The following is a 20,123-nucleotide window of genomic DNA, read 5'->3' as shown; positions in this document are numbered from 1 at the left end:
AGTCACTTAAAGTAAAACAAAGTATGATAGTACATTTTAATGGCTCATCTATCATTGTGCTCAATACCTGCAACCCGAGCCTTGACTCTGATTTCAAGAAGTGCTTGCACTAATTAAAGCAAATAATCGATAGGGGAAACTCCGACGAAAAAGAAACATCTGGAGACCGCGGAGGAATGGGTAACCCTGGTCTCATCACACCAGAGAGACTGGCTTCATTTCGCCTTTTCTCTCTGACTTCTCTTCGCCAATACCTCAAGATTCCTTGTTACTTACTCCTAATACAAATAGATTAAAAAAAAACAATTATTTTTTTTGTTATGTCAGTTCTGAAATTGAAAGAACCAAAACCAATCTTCCATCAGTATTCTCTTAGCTTTTAACTATTCATTTGATTGAAAGAGCAATGGATGGCAGACATGTGGTGAGTCACGATGATCATGAGAATTTTTTTAAATAACTGGGTACAGCATTTGTAAAGATAGCGTTTACATACTCACAGCAAACCACTGTCCTCAAATTGCGTGAACCTGCCTTAATGCTATAGTTACCACCATAGACCAACCATAAAGAACTTGTTCTTAGTCCCATCGGCTCCTTTTTTCGTTTTTAGCACAACTTTCAACAACAAAAAAAAACACATATGGAAGGGTTGACGTGTATAGCGATTCCGATTCCTGATTGAAAGAGAGCCCCCCCCCCTCCACAGATGAAGCCATCATTTTATATGAAGACAAATTTTCGTTCCTTTTTGGGAGAAATTACGTTCGTGATCTCGGTTGATTGCATTGGGCAATTTAGAAAGTGGAAAAAAATCATAAGTTTCATTAACATCCAAAACAAAATCCTTTGACCATCAAAAGGGCGAAGGTTCGATTTTTGGTCAAAGGATTATGCTTTGCATAATGTTTATTATATGCTTGAAACCTGGCGTAAACTAGGCTTGTTCTGCAAAACTTATGGCAAAAGATCCCATATAGACTGAAAATATGCTTCTTTTGAACTTTTTAGTTTTCAGCGAAAGTTTACTTTCGGCATTTAGAAATCTTTCATCGAAACTTTTGTTTTTGTGAGGCATCAATTGGTGTAAGATATGGGAAACAAACTTCGAGTGAATTAGGGTGAAATTTACATTCCTTTATTAACTACAGAATAAATAAGATCAAACCCCAATTAAAAAATTACATGTTGTTTTTTACATGTAAATTATTACATAGTTAATTCAAATACATGTAATGCTATATATAGTGCGGTACCTGGAGAAAAAGCGCCGGTCAAAATAGGCTCCGACGAAATAGGCCCGGCAAATAGAATCGGACTAAATAGGACCCTACGAAATAGGTCCACTTTTTAAAACTCTAAAAGTGGTCCTTTTTCTCCATCAAAGTGGGCCAATATATCCCTTTTATTTTTAAGTGATTAAATTCTAGGTTTTATATAACAGACCAGCTTTCAGAGAATCATTCCTATCTAATATTGAAAGAAACGGTTACATTTACAGCAAATTATAGGACAATATATTTTTTGTCATAATAGTTAATCTAATTTCTGATAAATACATCTCTGCATTTATATAGAAATAAAGCAGTATTATCAATTATTATACTGCATACTAATTAATTCTTTTACTATAACATGAGGCTCATGAAAAAATGCAAAGAAAGAAAATATTTGTCAAAGACGCCATACTTTAGTCTGATTATCGCAATTCCTACTGATTCCAAGTTTTCTAAAGGATAATAGTAAAGAAAATCGTCTACCTTAAGTAAGCGACTTGATGAAGGAACACAAGGCTCAATCACCTGAACATAGTCATGGTTATCAAATAATTCAGTTACATAATCTTTTACAACAAGGATGGATTATTTTGATCGACAAATAATACAAAAATTATATTTCCGTGTGTGTGGCCGTAATTTGCTTAATTATTAACAATAACAAATGATTTGACTTAAAATAAAGCGCCGTTTACATTGGCACAATCAGTTAAGTTGATTAGGTGACAATCTAAGAGGTTACTGTGCGATGCGATATCAACATTCAAACAGCATGCCGCGTATATTTACCATGAGGATCGTATGTTAACGTAATCTTTATAATAATTGCCGTCAAACTGTTTAATCAAGACGTAATATTGACGTTTAAAGGCTAATGTGAGTTGAGGATTTTTTAATTTATTTATAAAGAGGGAGCCTTAATTTCCTAATTATTTTTTAACCATTTTTTCGTACGATTGTAGGAAGATGAATAAAAAATACATTTTTAGACGGACGGATTCTGTAGGATATAGAGTGAAAAAACACTCTAAGGAATATTTGTAAATTATTTCAGAATACAGAAGAATATATTTATTATAGTGTTTGGGGCTCATAAGAAGATCAACAATTTAAAATAGCTACAGACAAATATCTAATAAATGCACAAACCTGGGCTGCTGACATTTCAAAATTAATAATGCTCACGCTTCCGCAAACATTCAGAAAACTTAGCTTGTTTTTTTTTCAAGTGCAGCAGTGAAAATTTTTATGTTATCACGTCGTTTAGTGCATCCAGGCTGAAGTATTTTTTTGAAATAAATGTTTCCAAACAACACCTGGAACGAAATAGTTTTAAATTTTCAATATTAACCAAAACGGATATACTATAATACACATACGGACTATTTACCTTGAAGTACATGCATGCAATAATTAATCCAGTTTTCCATTATGTGAAATCACTTCAGTCAATTCAATGAACAAAATTTATTTATCAATTTGACGCGTGCACTTCGAGATGTATTTGATGTGTATTTGATGGGCACTTCGAGATAATTGACTTGCGATATAAAAATCATAAAAGGCCATAAAATCACCCATTTGATTCTTCAAGGACATTGCCAGTGATTAAGTCCAGATTGAGTCCTTCAACATCGTCTTGATTCACGACGGAGTTTGACTGTGCTTCAGAGTTAGATTCTTCTACGGAGTTTGATTCTGCTACGGAGTTTGATTCTTCTACGGAGTTTGATTCTGCTACGGAGTTAGATTCTTCTACTGAATTCAATATTACAACGGTGCTGCTGACTGTTGCAGTTTACAAAATATAGTATTTCTTTCGAATATATGCTACTCTCTAAGATGTCGATAGTCGAATGGAACTCGAAATGCCTTTCAATCACTTTCAATCTCCTTAGACGCACTTTAAAACCTTTGGCAATGTGCCCTACGAGTTGTGCTGTCTAATGAAATGCCTTCTCAGTTGAATGATAGATGTGTGATCAAAACTTGTGTACACTGTGTGTAAAATTGTGCTTTTCAAAGAAAATTATTTTTGAGACCAAAAAATAACTTTAGAACACTACGTTCGAAATAGAAGAAGCCAAGAAAGAAAGGCCGAATAGGTAGACGACTAGGAAAAGGACGAATAGGAAGGTGACTCATCAAAGGATACTCCAAAAAAGAAGAAGTAAATCTATGTTCACTTGATAAAATTAATTTTTTAATAAAAAAAAACTCTTTTTTATTAATTAATTCAGAGAATGAGTCTTTTGGTTGATTTTTCACAGGAAGAAGTGGTAGTGGATGAGGCAGAACGTTACATCAAAGGCTACAAGCCCTTACCACTATTCAAATGAGAAGGCATTCAATAATAATTGTAAAGGATTATTGTTATTTCTTTCACAAGAGGATTTTTTAAGTTTAAGGGAACACTTTGGCCCGTAAGCCCCCGCATGAAAATCACGGAAACACTCGTCGTGATTCCAAACTTTGGTGGGTACTGTCATAGCAAAAGCCCCCATCCAAATTCGAATATCCTTTAGATTAATACCCCAAGAGTTGCCCACTGTTTTACCAAGTTAATCTTCGGAGAAAATTGAGAATTTAGTTTTTTGGCAAACTGAAGGGCTTTTTCTCCAAAATATTCTTAATTTTCCAATTATCTCTTTTCCGTACGATTTTCTGGATATTGTCTCTTTTTATAATGTTTCGTGACAAGTGGCTACAGGAAAAGAGTTGATATACCCTAATAAATACCTGTTTATATATTGGGAAAACTTAAAGTGGCTTATAATATTGTCACGTACAATATATATACGTATAATATGTAGCACAAACGTACATCGTATGGGTAATTCTGGCGAAATGGCGTTGAGGGGACAACTGTATGACATGACGATGATGACTTTAAGTCACCTTGTTTCCCCCTAGATATAAGATGCCCCCAAGTAGACTTAAGAGAGAATTCGGTCTGACCCTGTCTGGAGTGTAGGTCTGTCTGTTGGTATGGTGTTGGGCACTGTAGTCTGTTTTTGTGTTGCAGTGACGGCAGTGCATGTACTTTTGGGGAGTCTGGGCTCGTGCAAACACAGAGCCAGCTTCGTGAAACTACACCACTGATCGGCCACACCAACGTGAAACCCGCGCTACCAGTTCGTGACAAAATCCTCATTAACATATTGTAAAACTCATTTAGTATTTTTTTTATATATTCATTGTATTTTGTAAATGAATTTTTTTTACTTTAAAATACAACGTGTGAGATGAAGGATATGCTATGAGATGAATTCATCGATGAGGAAGAAATGGTTGATGCAGCTGGCGTTCCACGCATATTGTGAAATAGATTTAAACATCGACGAGGCAACACTGAACGAGGATAAAAATGCTGCTTCCATTACACTCACTCTTGGACGAATATATTCCGTTCATCCAACGTTACATCTAGAATTCTGATTGGCAATTTTTTCTGTATTTGTTATTGGATTATATGTTGAGGGGGGGGAGCCCAATGATGGTTCTAGCTTTTTAAGTAAACTTGTCTTTGAATTTTTAAATTTTTTGCCCTCAAATTGTGACATTGTATGCACTAATGGACAGTGTTTTGCTGCTTCACTCTGCTGCATAATAGCGGACGGTCTGATGAGATCGTATTCGGAACGTACCAAGAGTCATTCTGGCTACAGGCGGTTATTGGTCATGCGATCTTTGTATTCAGAAGGGAGATATGGCACATCCAATTGAGCACGTAAATGCTCAAAAGAGAACGAAATCTGTTATTTTGATGTATTGTGCCAATGCTCTGCCGATGACCACTTAAAAGATCCAAGTGATTTAAGCCCGTTCTAGAAAATGAATTCCCAATGGTGTCACGCTTAATTTATCCTAAGCACACAGCAGTTGAAGGAGCATTTGGACGTAGACTTCAATGAATATTTTTGTTCCGGGTGTAAGCAAACTCTTGTGTTGCTCAAATTGCTGAAGCTGCCCTCGAATAGAACATTTCAATATGTGCCTCCCATATGGTTATGATCGTTATGTAGGGAAACTTTCAACCTGCAGAAATTTCAAAACTTATGTGAAGCTCAACCATCATGTGTTATTTTCTTTATCCACTTTTTAAAGGAATTCTCGGCGATGACAAACTTGAATATATAATGTTGTTGCAATACGGAATGTTGCTCTTGGGTTCATTCAACCACAAACCAGTTTCTATTGCAATTATCGCGGAAGCTTAAACTTTTTAAGTCAATATTCTGTGGAATTTACTGAGTTCTGTATACCTTGCAGGTTTGTGAGCGATCAAGTGACTCTGTGGGAGTACGTAGAAAAATATCAGTGTGGCATGAAACGAAAAGTTCTTTCTCTTTATTTTCTGTTGTTTTTATCAACTCAATTACCTTATTTAAGTCCCGGTTTATTTGGTAGGAGATACTGAAAGTGGTTTGGAATAGCCACTTACGTTCTTTTCGTTAATGACATGCCGTAAAATTAACTAAATTTAAATTTATCAAATAGACAATTAAAAAATGAAACGTTAAACTCCAGACTACGATGTTCTCTTACTAAACTGTAAGTCCTCTCTATACGTCGACTGTTGACTCGTTGTAGCTGGTCGACGCGTAGAGACTCGGGAGACTGCGAGTGACAGTAGTGCGTGTACGATCGTCGATGCAAATCGTCGTAAATTATGTGAGGTAAGACAAGTGACAAGAACAGAGCTCTAGGAGAACTCCTTGAAGAACGAGAGGAAAATCAAGAGCTGATACAAGCTATGGGTGTATTTTAACATGCTTAGATGACCCCTACTTGAAAAAGATGAAGAACATCCAGAAAATATAGTGGAGGAATGTAACCGGTGTTCCAAGGACTCATCAGTCAGCTTGCAAGAAGATTGTGAAGCCAATGTTCCAATCCACTACTGCGGAGATATTGAAATTGATTTGCAACAATGCGGTGCCAAACATTAAAAAGGAGAAAGATTGCCAGAAAAGAAGTTAAATCATTGTTTAAAAAAGGATTGAGTAATTTATCCTCCTCTGAAAGAATGCCCTGAATCTCAGCCAAAACTACTGCAGAATTACCATCCAAAAGTAAATAGCTTCAAGTAAAAAATCCGCAATAACTATAGCAGCGCTAATATTTTTGCTACGATGGAAGCCATAATTTCAACAACCTGGTCGCTGGCCCAATTTCTTTAGAACCCATGACCAAGGGTATTTCAACACGACTCCCGTTGATGATACAGAGAATCCAAAGTATGCGGAAATTTACTTTGTGGATGCGGCATAGGCCAATGATTATAGAGCTTATATAGAAGCAAACAGTGCTGTTGGGATGTGAAAGATTTGGACGCAATTTTACGAGATCCTTATGCTGCCATTTACAAGATTATGGTCAAGTTTTGAAAGAAGAATATATCTAAAAAGCTCTAATAGAGAGCCCTCCGTAGATAGGGAAATCCGAGGCTATCGTTTCATTCCAAACAGCGGAAGAAGATTCATCCAGGTCAATCTCCAGAAACCGATGTACCATCCCGACGACTTATCCTTTGCTCTTCCCCACCAGCAGTGATGATGGTTTGCCCATCAACAACAACAACAACCTTACAACAACCACTACAGAGAGATGAAGAGATAATACTGCAACGATGAATAAAGGCGACGGACAGGAAGCGCAAATTTTGGATGAAGAAAATCAACCTGGTCCTAAAGAAATTGAAGGTGACGATTAAAATGAACCGCAACCTCAGGATTTGCAGTACAAATCTTGCGCAGATTTGCTCTCAGTTATCGGACCAAACGTAATTCTCATCCTGCGCATGTTTTCAAGATTTCCAAGCTTCGTCAAGTTTTTTTTTATAGTTCTTCACTAACGCGGACGTCATATTCGAAAGAGACGTTAAAGGGGATTATGACGACAAGGGTGATACTGAATGTTTGTTTTTCAAAGCGAAGTTGATCAAGAGGAGCTTTTGAATATTTTGGATGTGATCAGAGCCATGTTTATTCTTCGAAGAAATGATGGAGCTCACAAGCATGGATGGGTTTTCTGGGAACACTCTATTCGACTGCGTCTTTCTCTAATGGTTTCTTCTAAAACCAGACAACATCCATCAGCACTAAAGGAACGAATTTGTGGAAGCGCCCGTGAAGTAAAAACCATTAAAAAGTTAAATGTCCTGAAATGCAAGAGCACGACACACTGGAAGATTGAGGCGTTGCTATGTACTCAAGAGGGTGAAAAGGAGGTATAACTGCTTTCCCAACAGCTTTTTTATCGTAAGCATCCACAGTTTTGCTCTAAGTGACTAGACTAAGCAAAGTTCTCAGCCTTCGCGCATCTTCTTAGTGTTTTTACTACTTATCAATTTGTTTGAAACTTTCTTAAACGAAAAATCGAAATTTTTTTTATTCGGAAAAACTGCATTTCACGTTACACATCTCTTTTTGCAGCAAGGAAGATGAGTGAGGTAATGACCGACAAGTTTTTTACGTAAGATCAATGACGGGACGATTCAGAGAGCACCATGAGCTATTTTGTGGCTATCGAACAATAACATATATGACTTTTGTGATGCAAACCGTTTCAGATAAATCGAAAGACATGGCCCATAGATGTAGTTTGCTACGGCTATAGAGTCTCAATAGCGTGCAGTTCTAATTGAAGAACAAATAAAGCAAAAAGGAATGCTGTTGAAAATATAATTGGTAATATGTTATAGCTATATCGCAAAAAACTAACGAATGTGTAATTGAAACTAATTTTATTAATATTCTATTAACAAGCTACTGCTGTGCCATCAACGGCTTACAAAGCAAACTGTTAACCAAGCAATTTTAAAAGCAATTTTCTAAATAAATCAAAAAATTTGAATACTGAAGAAGTAATAAATAAATAAATAAATAATAAAATTATCATCAACGATCATTTTCACACGAATGTGGGACGATCTTTACGGCTGGAAGTGGCTGTAAACACATGGAGGTGGTCTCCGGTTCGAAGGACCAAATGTTCCCTCTGAATTTGGAACCAGCAAGTAGATTGTTGGACAACTCGTTCTTTCTTCCTTCAGAGGTTTATTTGCTAAGATGATGGATGAATGGTGAACGATAAAAAGACATGTACAGGATCAGAATGAGATTATCAGAAGAGAGCATGTGACAATGTGTGCGGTACCTGAGAAGTAAGGCACATGACTAAGAATCGATAGGAAAGGGACTGAAAAGTATAAATTACCTGACAAGCAAGAGAGCCTATTGGGTGGCTTAATTTACAAACACACAAGTACAGACATATAGCACAGGCAGTCTAGACCTGTTAGGGAAAGAAAGGGAATATGTAACCAATGCAACACATGAATGTGAAAAAATATTTACCACGTGCATAAAAATCACATCAATCGAGCTCGATGGGAGAGAGAATGAATCCAGACTGAAGCCTGTCCAGATTATGGAGACAGCCACAAGTTAAATACACAAATTCATGTGCATTTCTATGACGACGTGCTCTTTCCAAACGTTGACAGCGGATGGAACCCAAACATACTTACACAACTAATGATGAACGAAGGGAAGAAGAAGAAGACTAAGAAGAAGATCCAGATGCAGTATCCAATGACAAGGAACCAGGTGGTGAAACTGCAGCAGAGGAGGCTGAGGATACAGAATTAGATTTCGAAGAAAAAATATTTGATCCCGAAGATCAAAGCGCAAGCAGGAGACGTGGAACGTACAACAGTCCGATGGACTATTTGAACAACAGAGCGGAAAGAGAAAATCTTACAGTAGGAACGACTTTCATTCAGCCATCAAGTTTCATAGTAGTTCTAGGACAATGAGGAAAGAATATTGTGACGCAATGGCAATCTGAGGGAAATTCGGAAAACCGACCTATTTTTTTAAATTCGCCTGCATTCCGAATTGGCCAGAAATCACAAACAGCATCCCTTCCTACCACTCAGCTTTGGATAGACCTGATGTCGTAGCAAGAGTTTTAACTTAAAGAAGAATGCGTTGATAGAAGGATTCGTCCATTTTAAAAAACGTCAAAAAGTTTGGGCGGAGTTACTGCAAGCATCCATGTTATCGAATTTCAGAAGCGTGGACTCCCTCACTTTCATATGCTCATCTGGATCGACAAACACGAAATTACAACAACATTAGCTGACATAGACCGATCTAGTTGTGCAGAATTTCCTGATAAGGAAACGCATCCAAGACTTCATAAAATCATCATGTCTAAAATGATTCATGTAGCGTGTGGGAAATAAGTCAATGACAAATCCCCTTACATAGATCATGGCTAATGTACCAAATCCTTTCCATACGCTGATACTCTCATGAGCAACAACGGGTTTCCTACGTATCGCACAAGAAACACTGGACCAACACATCCCTTAAAGAGAAAAAAACAGATGTATCGGGTGAAAGGGTGACAATCCTTACCTATCTTTGAAATTCAACTCGCACATAAACCTCGAGTAGTGCGCATCTATCAAAAGCATCAAGTATCTTTTAACATACATGTGTAACCCTTTTTCGGCTGACGGGACAATTTGTTTCGACGACTTTAAAAAGGGTCTGGTAGTAGCAGGCCCACAGACACGAGAGATTTCAAATCAGCTCAATTCCTTCCTAGCAAAGCTGAAATCTAAAAAAAATACCTACAGAATTGAATAGCCTTGATACGAAATAATAATTGTCCTTTTTTTTCGATAACTAAATCGGGAATAAACTTGAACGATTGTTCTTGTTTGGGGTATATCTGGCACAATAGGCGGCTCCAATCGAAGTCTATAACGTCGGGACATATTTCACGGTTCGTCTCCCACGATAAATAGCCAATGAAAGACGTCAAGTAAAACCTGAATTTGGAAGTGGCCTATTTCCATAATCAGCAATGTGTGTGTTTTTTTTTCTTACGAACTTTCCTGCGTTAGGTGGGAACACTTATTAAGTAACGTTTTTGGTTCCAGAAGCAGCTTTGGCCTTTCTCTTTGTACCTTCACAGATAACAAGAATTACTATCGTGAAATTAAAAGGAATCTAGAAAAGACTAACCATCAGGAACAGCAGCGACAACAAAAGGACAAGATGAAGGTAATGCAACTTGGTGAGAAGTTTCAACAGACACTGTGGCTGCTTCAGCCATTCCTAAAATAGAGAGATTCAGAGTATCGTACAAGGAAAAATTCATAAGAAAGCTACCAAACAAATACCAAGAGATTCAGCTGAAACATCTAGTGGTAATGCCGGAAGCAATGCAACGTCAGAATTTTCAACTCCGCAAGGAAAAAATAGATTTTGAAGATACAAGAGCGTTCCCAACAGCCATTCCTAAAATAGAGATTCAGAGTATCATACAAGGAAAACTTCATAAGAAAGCTATAAAATAAAAACACTGGGATTCAGTTGAAACATCTGGTGGAAATGCCGGAAGCAACGCAAGCACTGGTACTGCATTTTTAGTGTGTGGATCGGAAACATTTCCACTCTGGAAACACAATAATAATAAGTAGAAAGGAAAACCATATAATAATGAACATCGAGGAAACAGTAATAAATTTAAGTTATTGGATAATCCATTTTCTACTTGTTACTCATACAATTTGGCAGAATTGCTACAGCATTTGCCAAAAAACTTTTCACCAAAATCATTGGACATCAAAACATGGCCAAAAGCAACATCTTCATAAGCATTACAATACTTTGCTGTATCTTGGTAATTTGAAAACTGAATAACTACTATTATTTCGGCTTTATTTCGCAACGACGGAAAATTTCATCTTTATTAAGACGATTTCTACTCTGTTTTGGTTTTGGTTAAGCTTTTATTCTTTCTCCTTAGAAAACAAAATATTTCCTTTTTTTGCACCCCATAAATAAAATATAAAAGCGGCTATTTATATTAAACGTAACTTACGAAGACATGAGTATAAACGAAGCAACTTACTATCATACCAAACCCCACTCTATTCTTTCCTCCCTTGGCTTTCTTTCCAATCGTACCCTTTTCCTATGGACAATGTCAACACTTTTGAGTTGTGATGATGGTAATCATGAGATAAAGTGATGAGAATTGTGTACGACATATCTTATAAGTTTAACACATTATCTAGCTTGGAAGACCTCATTGCATCCGTCATTGCTGTAAGAATAAGCGCCTAAAAAGATGCACATGAACAAGAAAGGGCAACTACATTAGCGGAGAGACAGGAGGACCTATGTACTCTCTAGTAGCAAGACAGGTTGCCTATAAAAAAACTTAAACTTTCATTTGCCCACCTAGATTCCTAATGTGAGCATGATCGCTGTTGCAAGACCTAGTAAAACCCTCTTGATGCAACATATACTACACAGTTTGGAGATCATCAATAGGTATCAGGTCCCACAAAAATGCAAAACTTGTTAACATAAAATATCAAATATTAATGTTCTATTTTATTTTTTTGTATTCATTAAAGGGAAAATGGTTAATTATTTTAAATGTGTTTAAATTGACAATTTCATTTTTAAACAATCTATCATTTTTTGCAACTTAACTAAGAGTGTTGCACAGAAATCTCTGTTTTATTGTCAATGAAGTTGGAACAGCAACAAATCGAAAAGTTCTCTGCCTAACGTTAATTTCGGTCTTGTCGCAAAAAGAATATTGGCGAAAAGTTAAATGATCAAAGATTTACATGCTTTAAAACAGTCTTAAAACTTACAGTCGTGGCTGTAAGTTTATTAGGTGTTTCTAAAAAAACAAATCTTTTACTTGAAGAACAACTTAACTCCATGTAAAACCTATAAAAAAGTTTTTTGTCGAAAAATGGAAGATATTAAGTCCATTTCCTCAAATATTATCTTCAACCTTCATCATCACTTTTTCCATCTCATGTGCTCTGAAAAATTACCAAGATTGATGATAAAAGGTGACACAATTATTACAGATTTCATTTTAAATCATTACTTTGCCTTTCCCCCGACAATCTTATAATTACTTAAATCTGCCCATTAACATCACTTCTATTTCACTGTGTCGCAACAATCGGTTACGTAACCACGCTTTGACATACATATAATAACCTTAAATACCCTCGTTTGACTGAATAAAAAAGGATTGTCGTAGGTTACATTTTAATTTTTTATTTCATTGGAACTAAAATCTTTAAAATCCTACATTGTTCAAGGATAAATAAACACTTCCGCATTTCTGATGTGACATCTTATTAAAGTACTTTTTTACCCATCGTTGGTTAAAAAAGCCGGGAATCGGTTTTTGCAATCGACGTCAGCTGATGTCGTCTGAAAGTCTGACTGTGTTTAAAAATTTGACTGCCAGCAAACATTTTTAGTTTGAACTAATAAGTGAAAATTCAGGAAAAATGTCCTACCCCGAGGAATGTTATTTAGAGGACAAATGGCCAGAAGAACTCGGCTTCAAGGGATTCATTGAGTGCACATAGTATAAAAAATCAAACTTAAAAACCAACCAAAAAAAGTTGGAAAGCTTCACATTCATTCACATTAAATTTATATTTTTTTTTATTTTTTTATTTTTATCTAGTTGCGGGAGTGTTTACCACTGGAACACTTGCAATTGTTTAGGTAAAGTAAAGTAACAGCTAATATTAGAAGGTTTATAAATATCAACTGTGAACGTAGATGATTGGGGTGAATGGATGATGGTGATGGAGATGAAGAGGGAGTTGAGGATGAAACTGAGAATGATGATAATTCCGAGGTGAAAGGTAAGTATTGTTAAATTAAAAATTTAACATTGTTATTTAAAAAGATATATATACATTTGGAATTAAGGTACCAATGGATTGGAGGACAAGTGGGGCATGGTGGTAGAGGAGCAAGCCGATTTTGAAATTAATGTTGCTGGTTCTGGTAAACGTATTCAACTAGTTATTTTTTTTTAATCAATCAAAAGATAAAATAATCTTTTTTTTAACTTACTAATGATGTAAATGAAGTTTCAGGAGCATGATGATGATGTTAAATATATATTAGGATCAATGTAAATTTGTTTTTATTATGAAGATAATCCTAAAAGGAAGAAAAACAGAAAAACCAAGAAAGGAAAGCAGCTCAAAAATTCAAAACGCCCAAAACAAGATGATAAGAATAATGTTGACTGGGCTGAAAAGCAAGTTTTCTCAGTAGATGAAGAAGAAAAGTTTTGCAATAGTTTTTTGGATTCTTGCAACACTGATTCTGATTGAATAACAATCATTTCGAAAATTTTCCCGTCTCGTCTGGCCGTCCACCGCAATATGTTTGATGCACGGACGGAATCCAAAATAATTCAATCAATCTTGCTTAAAACTAGAAGAAAATCACTGAACTTATGAGGATTTTTGACGGCCCGGGGTCCGCATAGAAATTGGAAAACTGAATTGTCGTCAGTATTTATTTTATTCTGAAAAGAAAAATTTTGCCGCTTGTTGTAGTCTTGTGGAGCATTTTCTGCTGCCGGAAATATTAATTTAATTTTTCCTGCATGAAGGGCAGAGTTCGGCATATCATTTGGAAAATTTTATATAAAATCGTTTACAAATATCACAGAAAATCAAATAAAAAATCGAATCATTTTGAAAAGAATAAATTATAAAATCAAATCTTCTATTGGAAGGGAAATGGTTTACAAACAACAGATTCTTTGCTAACCATAGCTTAATTTTTTTTGAAAAATGCAAAAAAGCTTGCAAAAGCTTGCAACATCTAAAAAAAAGAATCTACCGTAGATAGTGGAAAAACCTCAGCCAATATGTAATCTATCATTTTTTGGCAGATTTTGCTTATTCAGTTGTTAAAAGAGCTCGAATAAAAAGATCTTTTGCTTTTTCTTTAGCTGCCACTTTCTGGCTATCTGTTAGTCTAAGGGGACTTCCATAATAAATTAAGCCACGTTCTTTTAGCCATTTTTAAACCCTCCTCCCCCCCTTGTCACAGTTGGTCATAAGAGCGATATATTTAGTGCGAGTGATATATTCAAAGAGGTTGACAATATACAGACGCACAATAGGATTAAGTTCGATAAGGCTTGAATTCAAGAGAGAATATGGCGTGTATTTGCTAGACCGACGTGTCAGGACCAACTGCCCTTTGCGCTCAGTAGGAGGTGAGGGTGCGATATTGTCAAGTCATAACACACCACTATCCCTCTACCGAGCAATAAATTCAATAGTGTAAGTCTCTTCCCACTTTATTCTTTTAATAACGTCACGGCAATCCTATATCCCTCCCTTTTAAAATATAATATTTTAATTTTCCTCATCCTAATTCCTCATTTTCCGATATTGGACTCAGATTGTAGAAGCCAGTGGACATACTGGACGACATTCACAATCCCCAGGGGTCTTCAGAAAAAAACACGCGTTGCCAGATTTCTCTTAAAAAACTGTGTGCATAATTCACTGGACTAGCAGAAGTAATAAAGGACAAGATGTTGCCACACATTTTTCATTTTTATTTTTTCCATTCTCATTTTTAGCGTTTTCAGTAGGAAGGGGAGTATCGGCCTTTTGTTGTAGTGGGGAATTTTTACCCTACCTTAAACAATGAAACAAAGAAAAAATTGCAAAAACACAGTGAAGTGGGATAGAAGAGGAAAATGGGATAAAAAATTAAATCACATTCATAACATAAAATAAATTTCCCTTCCAATAAATTGACCTCCTAAGTGGTTCTAAGGTATTCTGAAAGAATTAGATGAGCGACGATTGCAAAAGCCCTGGTCCTGTTTTTCTCAGAACTGTCATACCGGATACCGTCATTAGGGTTATCTTACAGATCATTAGGGTTGATACAAATAAAAATAAAAGAGTTAATAGTGACTTGGGTCGGCCAAAACAAGAGAAGAAAAAGAATTCATGTTTTATTCCATTTCCATTGGCTTGCTTACCCCATACATTGGTTTTATTAAGAAACGAACAATATATAGCTGGCCTGGTGTGATGCTTCCTTCTGATTGTCGTAAATAGGCCTCCTGTTGTAAAGCTACTTATCAGGATACAATTCATCGTGAACAAACGCAGTTTTTATGTAAAATTTTTGAAGTTCAAGATTTGAGTTGCGGAAATGGATAGTAGAATCCTAAGTCAGCAGTATGCATTGACGGTGAAGAAGAGCATGACTCTAGTACAATTTTAAATATGATCGACGCCTGGTGGTTGCGAAAAACCTTTTACCATAAAACGAGTTTTGTAATAATATTAATAATAACATAATGTTGTGGAATGAATATTGGAATGCGGATTTCAAGCCAATACGTATTTAATTTTTATCAAAATCAGGAGGAGTTTTCTCTTAGCTAGGTTGATCAGGTTATGGAAATATTAAGATCTGCTGTTAAATTGTGAAGTAGTAAGATGTAGATGCACTCCAAGATTTCAGACTACTGGAGAGAGGATTTTGCTGGCCTCACCAACCACTAGCGGAATCGATGTAATGCCCCGCGGCAGCCACCACCACTTGATGGCGGATATGACATCACTCCGTGACGTCACTCCTACAACGTCGCGCCCCGACGTCACACACCAAGACGTCACGCAGACTCAGCAGCCCCGAGTCAGCAGTTCCACCAACCCGCCCATCCGTCCAAACTTGGCCCACCAGTCCGATACGACTCGGCACACCAAGTTTAGGTTATCTCATATTCCATACTGTCCTAACTCATTAACGCCCAATATATAAACTGCCCCATCTCTCTCTCTCTCTTCTGTACTCCCGCTTGCCCGACACACGTCAATGCAAGTAGATCCTTCGTACTCAACATCGCTGTCTTCTCTGTAAGGAATCCCCTCTTTACATTGATGCGATGCACGTTACGTGGTCCTTTGAAGAGACAAGGACAGCACCTGATTTGTCTTTGTTCAAGTCAAGACATTGACAGCCAGCTACTTGCCCTGTTCCCCGGCGTAGTGTTATTAATCAACTGTAAAAACGACGGAATAAAATTCATGTTCGTTTTGAGTCTTCAGCAAACTAGTGGTCCGAGATCTCAGCTTGGCTACAGCTATTTCGTGCATCGTAGTGTTGTTGAAGATGTAAATGATAGGACCAAGCACAGAACTTTATGAAACATTTTACTTCAGTGGGGTGAGGATGAAGAGACGTCGTTGACGCTGACCGACTGTTTTTTTTCCATCCAGGTACAAGGAAAACCAAGCAAGTGCATCGGATGGAGTCTCAAAATTGAACCAAGGGGTGATCTATGAGGATGTTTTGGTCAATCGTGTCAAAGACAGAGTTGTTATCAAGGATCCTGGATAACAAAATTGCCGTTGTCAACTAAAGTTAGGATATAATTTAGTACTTTCAGCAGGGCAGTTTTGTTGGAATTGACTGCTCTGTAGGCAGAATGCACACAAATGTAAGAGACAAACGAGGAATGGGATTGTTGGTGGAATAATAATTTTTTCGGTTTTTTCTCAAGAATAAGGAAGATTTAAACAGCATATGCATGGAATGCTTCTTATTGTTCCCAATATGTCTTCCCCGCTCGTACAATCTGTATGTTACCATTTAGGCCATTACTCAATAAAGACCTGTTTTAACATTCACAGTATCATAAAAATATATTTATCTCTGCATATATTTTTCTTTAGAAAAGAAAGGGAGAAGAATTCCAATCAAAAATTGAGCTACTGATTTTCGATTCTCTAACTCACAGCTCTCACCATTCGACAATCAGTTTTTTTCTCAGTTTGTTGCTAGAAGACTTCTTTTCTTTTGTTCAATAGAACATGAGATTTAAAGTGGATTTTTTTATTATCCGTCCGTAGCCGTATAAAGCCAGAATTTAAATGTTAATTTAAAATGTTAGAATTAGTAAAAAATTAGTACAAATATGATCTCAGCTAATCTATCTAGTAGATAAAAATATGATTTTAGAGCTCATTTTTCAAAATTATTACAATATCTCAACCTATAGGTTTATATATCGTCATATACTTTGTTATTTGCCTAAAGCTTAATATAAAAACACTAAAATGGAAAACTTCAACATTTTCAACTAATTCATCGTTCCATCAATCAAATTTCAATACAATACAATCAACATTCAATTCAGTCAACAACAAAAAAGAATGTTTATTTGGAAGTACGATACAGTTTCAACAAGTCAATGACTTAAACAACGAAGTAAAGCATAGTGGATAGTAGGCTCCGTTTCTACCAATGAGTATGCAAGTTCAATCCAATAACTATAGAAAAAGTACAAGTTTTATGAATAAATTACTTAATAAGCAAACAGCAATGACAAATAGTAACAAAAACAACATCATTAACAAAAAACATATTAAGTTTCCAGAAATCCGCACTGCTTCCACTTCATCCTTAAATATTTGTGAGCGGTATGAGGAAAGCTCTTTCTTGACCAATGCCCCGTTCCGCACAAATTTCTCCAAAGTTGCTTGAACACTGAAAATAAAAACAATACAGAAAAACACCAACAAGAAATAAAACTTACTAGAACTGTTCTCTGTTGCTGTTCATTTTTTCATGTTTAAGTTTAAGCTGCATTTCATGTGTCTTATTGAATCTTCCTCTCTCTTCGATCCTCCAACGTTCAGATATAGTCCATGAATTTAGGAAGGAAACAGGTGGGGAAAACGGTGGACTAATCATATTGAATCCATGGAACTTACTGTTGTCTGTTGCTATTCATTTTTCCATATTTAAGTTTAAGCTGCATTTCATGTGTCTTATCTTTATTGAATCTTCCCCTCTCTTTGATCCTCTGAAGTACAGAGATAGTCCAGAAATTTAGGAAGGAAACAGGTGGGGAAGACGCTGGAGTAATAATATCCATACCCATGGATGCCTACACCCCATCAACTTCATCCAGTGGATTTTCAAGGATACCCACTTGATGAGACAAAGCTACAAGGGGAGAAGAAACATACAAATCAAACATACAAAAAAACAATAAATATAACAGAAAGATTGGGTAACATTAAGAAGACTTACAAGAGTTTGACATGTTGTCAAGTAAATCTTCGAACGAATGTGAAAATAACCAATATTCGTTGATTTATCAGCAAAACATTGAGCCGCCAAACAATAAAGCGCTCAAAACTTCCCTCCCCAAAACCCCACCCGCTGGTTGCAATTCCTATCTTTGATTTTTCGTACGTAAAAAAAATCCAGCCACACAGATTAGAATCAACCTGTTCCTTAGAAATCATTGAAGTTGTAGTCGTGAAACACAACCTTTACCAAATCAAGTATTGAACCTAAATCCATCATCAATTATTGCATAACTTGTCCGGTTGTCCCACTATAAGTGAACCTCTACTGTCATCGTTGTTACAAAAGTCAGAAAAAACATCGCACAATTCAGCTTCACCATCAATGTTTTGAGCTTTATCCTCTTTTTTGGGTCGTTTTGAATTCTTTATTAACAGAAAGCTCTTCTTTCTTTTAGATTTTGCGTTTTCATCCCCTTAATAAAAAAAACATTTGTTTGTATAAAACATTCATTCTTACAGGAAAATTTAACTTTCAAGTAAACATCCTCATTTCCTTCTTCAGGAACGGCTCTGGCCTGATCTCCATCCATTTTAGGGTAAATAACTTCTGACCCTTTCTTCATTTGCAGACCCTGCAAGTACAAAAACAGATTATTCCACCTTTATATTTATCGAATTCAGAGTTTATATCAGCTTAAGTCAACATCCTCATTTCTTCCTTCAGGAACGGCTCTAGCCTGATCTCAATCCATTTTAGAGTAAATAACTTCTGCTCCGTCAACTTCATTTGCAGACCCTGTAAGAACAAAAACAGATTAAGGTATTAATAAGGTATTCAGTAGTTTTTTAATTAATGAAATTTAAAGTCGAAGTATTCTTACTGGTAAGAGATACTTCAATTTCATTTCATCCTCATATTCATCACCAATAGAATTTTAAAAGTTAATTCTATTATTTATTGGATGTCTATAAGTTTAACTATCCATAGTCATCAAAGTCCTCTTCTGTCTCAACACATTCTTGGTGTCCAGAGTAAAGACTCATCAGATGGATAATCATACTTTTCTACTAAATTTTCTAAGCCTTTCGTACTGGATGGGTTATTTTCATAATATATTCGGGTTTTTTTAACCCTTTCTCGGAATTCAAAAGGGCAAATAACACGTTAATTCCTTCAATTCGAGTATTGCTATCAGAGTCGTTTTCGGCTTCCTAAAGCTCAGTTTTTTTTATTTTTTTCTGTCTGTTAGAATCCTTTAGTGAATAGAATTAAATTCTTTGATGTGTGAATTCTTTTCCTTAGTATTGTAAGTATCTCCTTTATAGTCTTTGTTAATCGCCCTAAAAAAAAATAACATTGGATTATTTTCAACAGTTATCCTCATAGGTAAACTTACCTTCCAATTCAATTAACGTCAGAGGATTTTCAATCTGCATTTTGATCTTTGAAACATCCTCCACCTTGAAACAATATCCAGGTATTAATTTATTGAAATCAATTATAACTGTTCTAAATCAATTATTACTGTTTACAGAAGGATATTCTTCGTGCAATTCGTCCAGGTTGATTGCTTCTGCCTGGTAATCTTCATCCATCCTTCAACTTCATTTTCATGCTCTGTAAGTACATACACAGATTATTCCACCTTTTGATTTATTTAGATTTTTTGCTTATTTTACCAATGTCAATCAAATACGTTTTAAGTTTGTATCGAAATTGTGAAAAAGAGAACAGCAAAATCACAGAGAAGCGCAATGCATTTTTCTGTACGTTTTCATTTGAAGAGATAAGGAGAGCATCTGATTTGTCTTCGTTCAAGCTGGTCATACATATAGATAATCATCAAAAACATTGACAGCCAGCAACTTGCCCTATTCCCCAGTGTTTTATTGCT

The sequence above is a fragment of the Daphnia pulicaria genome, chromosome 6 (assembly GCF_021234035.1).
Source record: "Daphnia pulicaria isolate SC F1-1A chromosome 6, SC_F0-13Bv2, whole genome shotgun sequence".
Taxonomy (NCBI): domain Eukaryota; kingdom Metazoa; phylum Arthropoda; class Branchiopoda; order Diplostraca; family Daphniidae; genus Daphnia; species Daphnia pulicaria.
Note: the sequence above shows the minus strand (reverse complement) of the source record.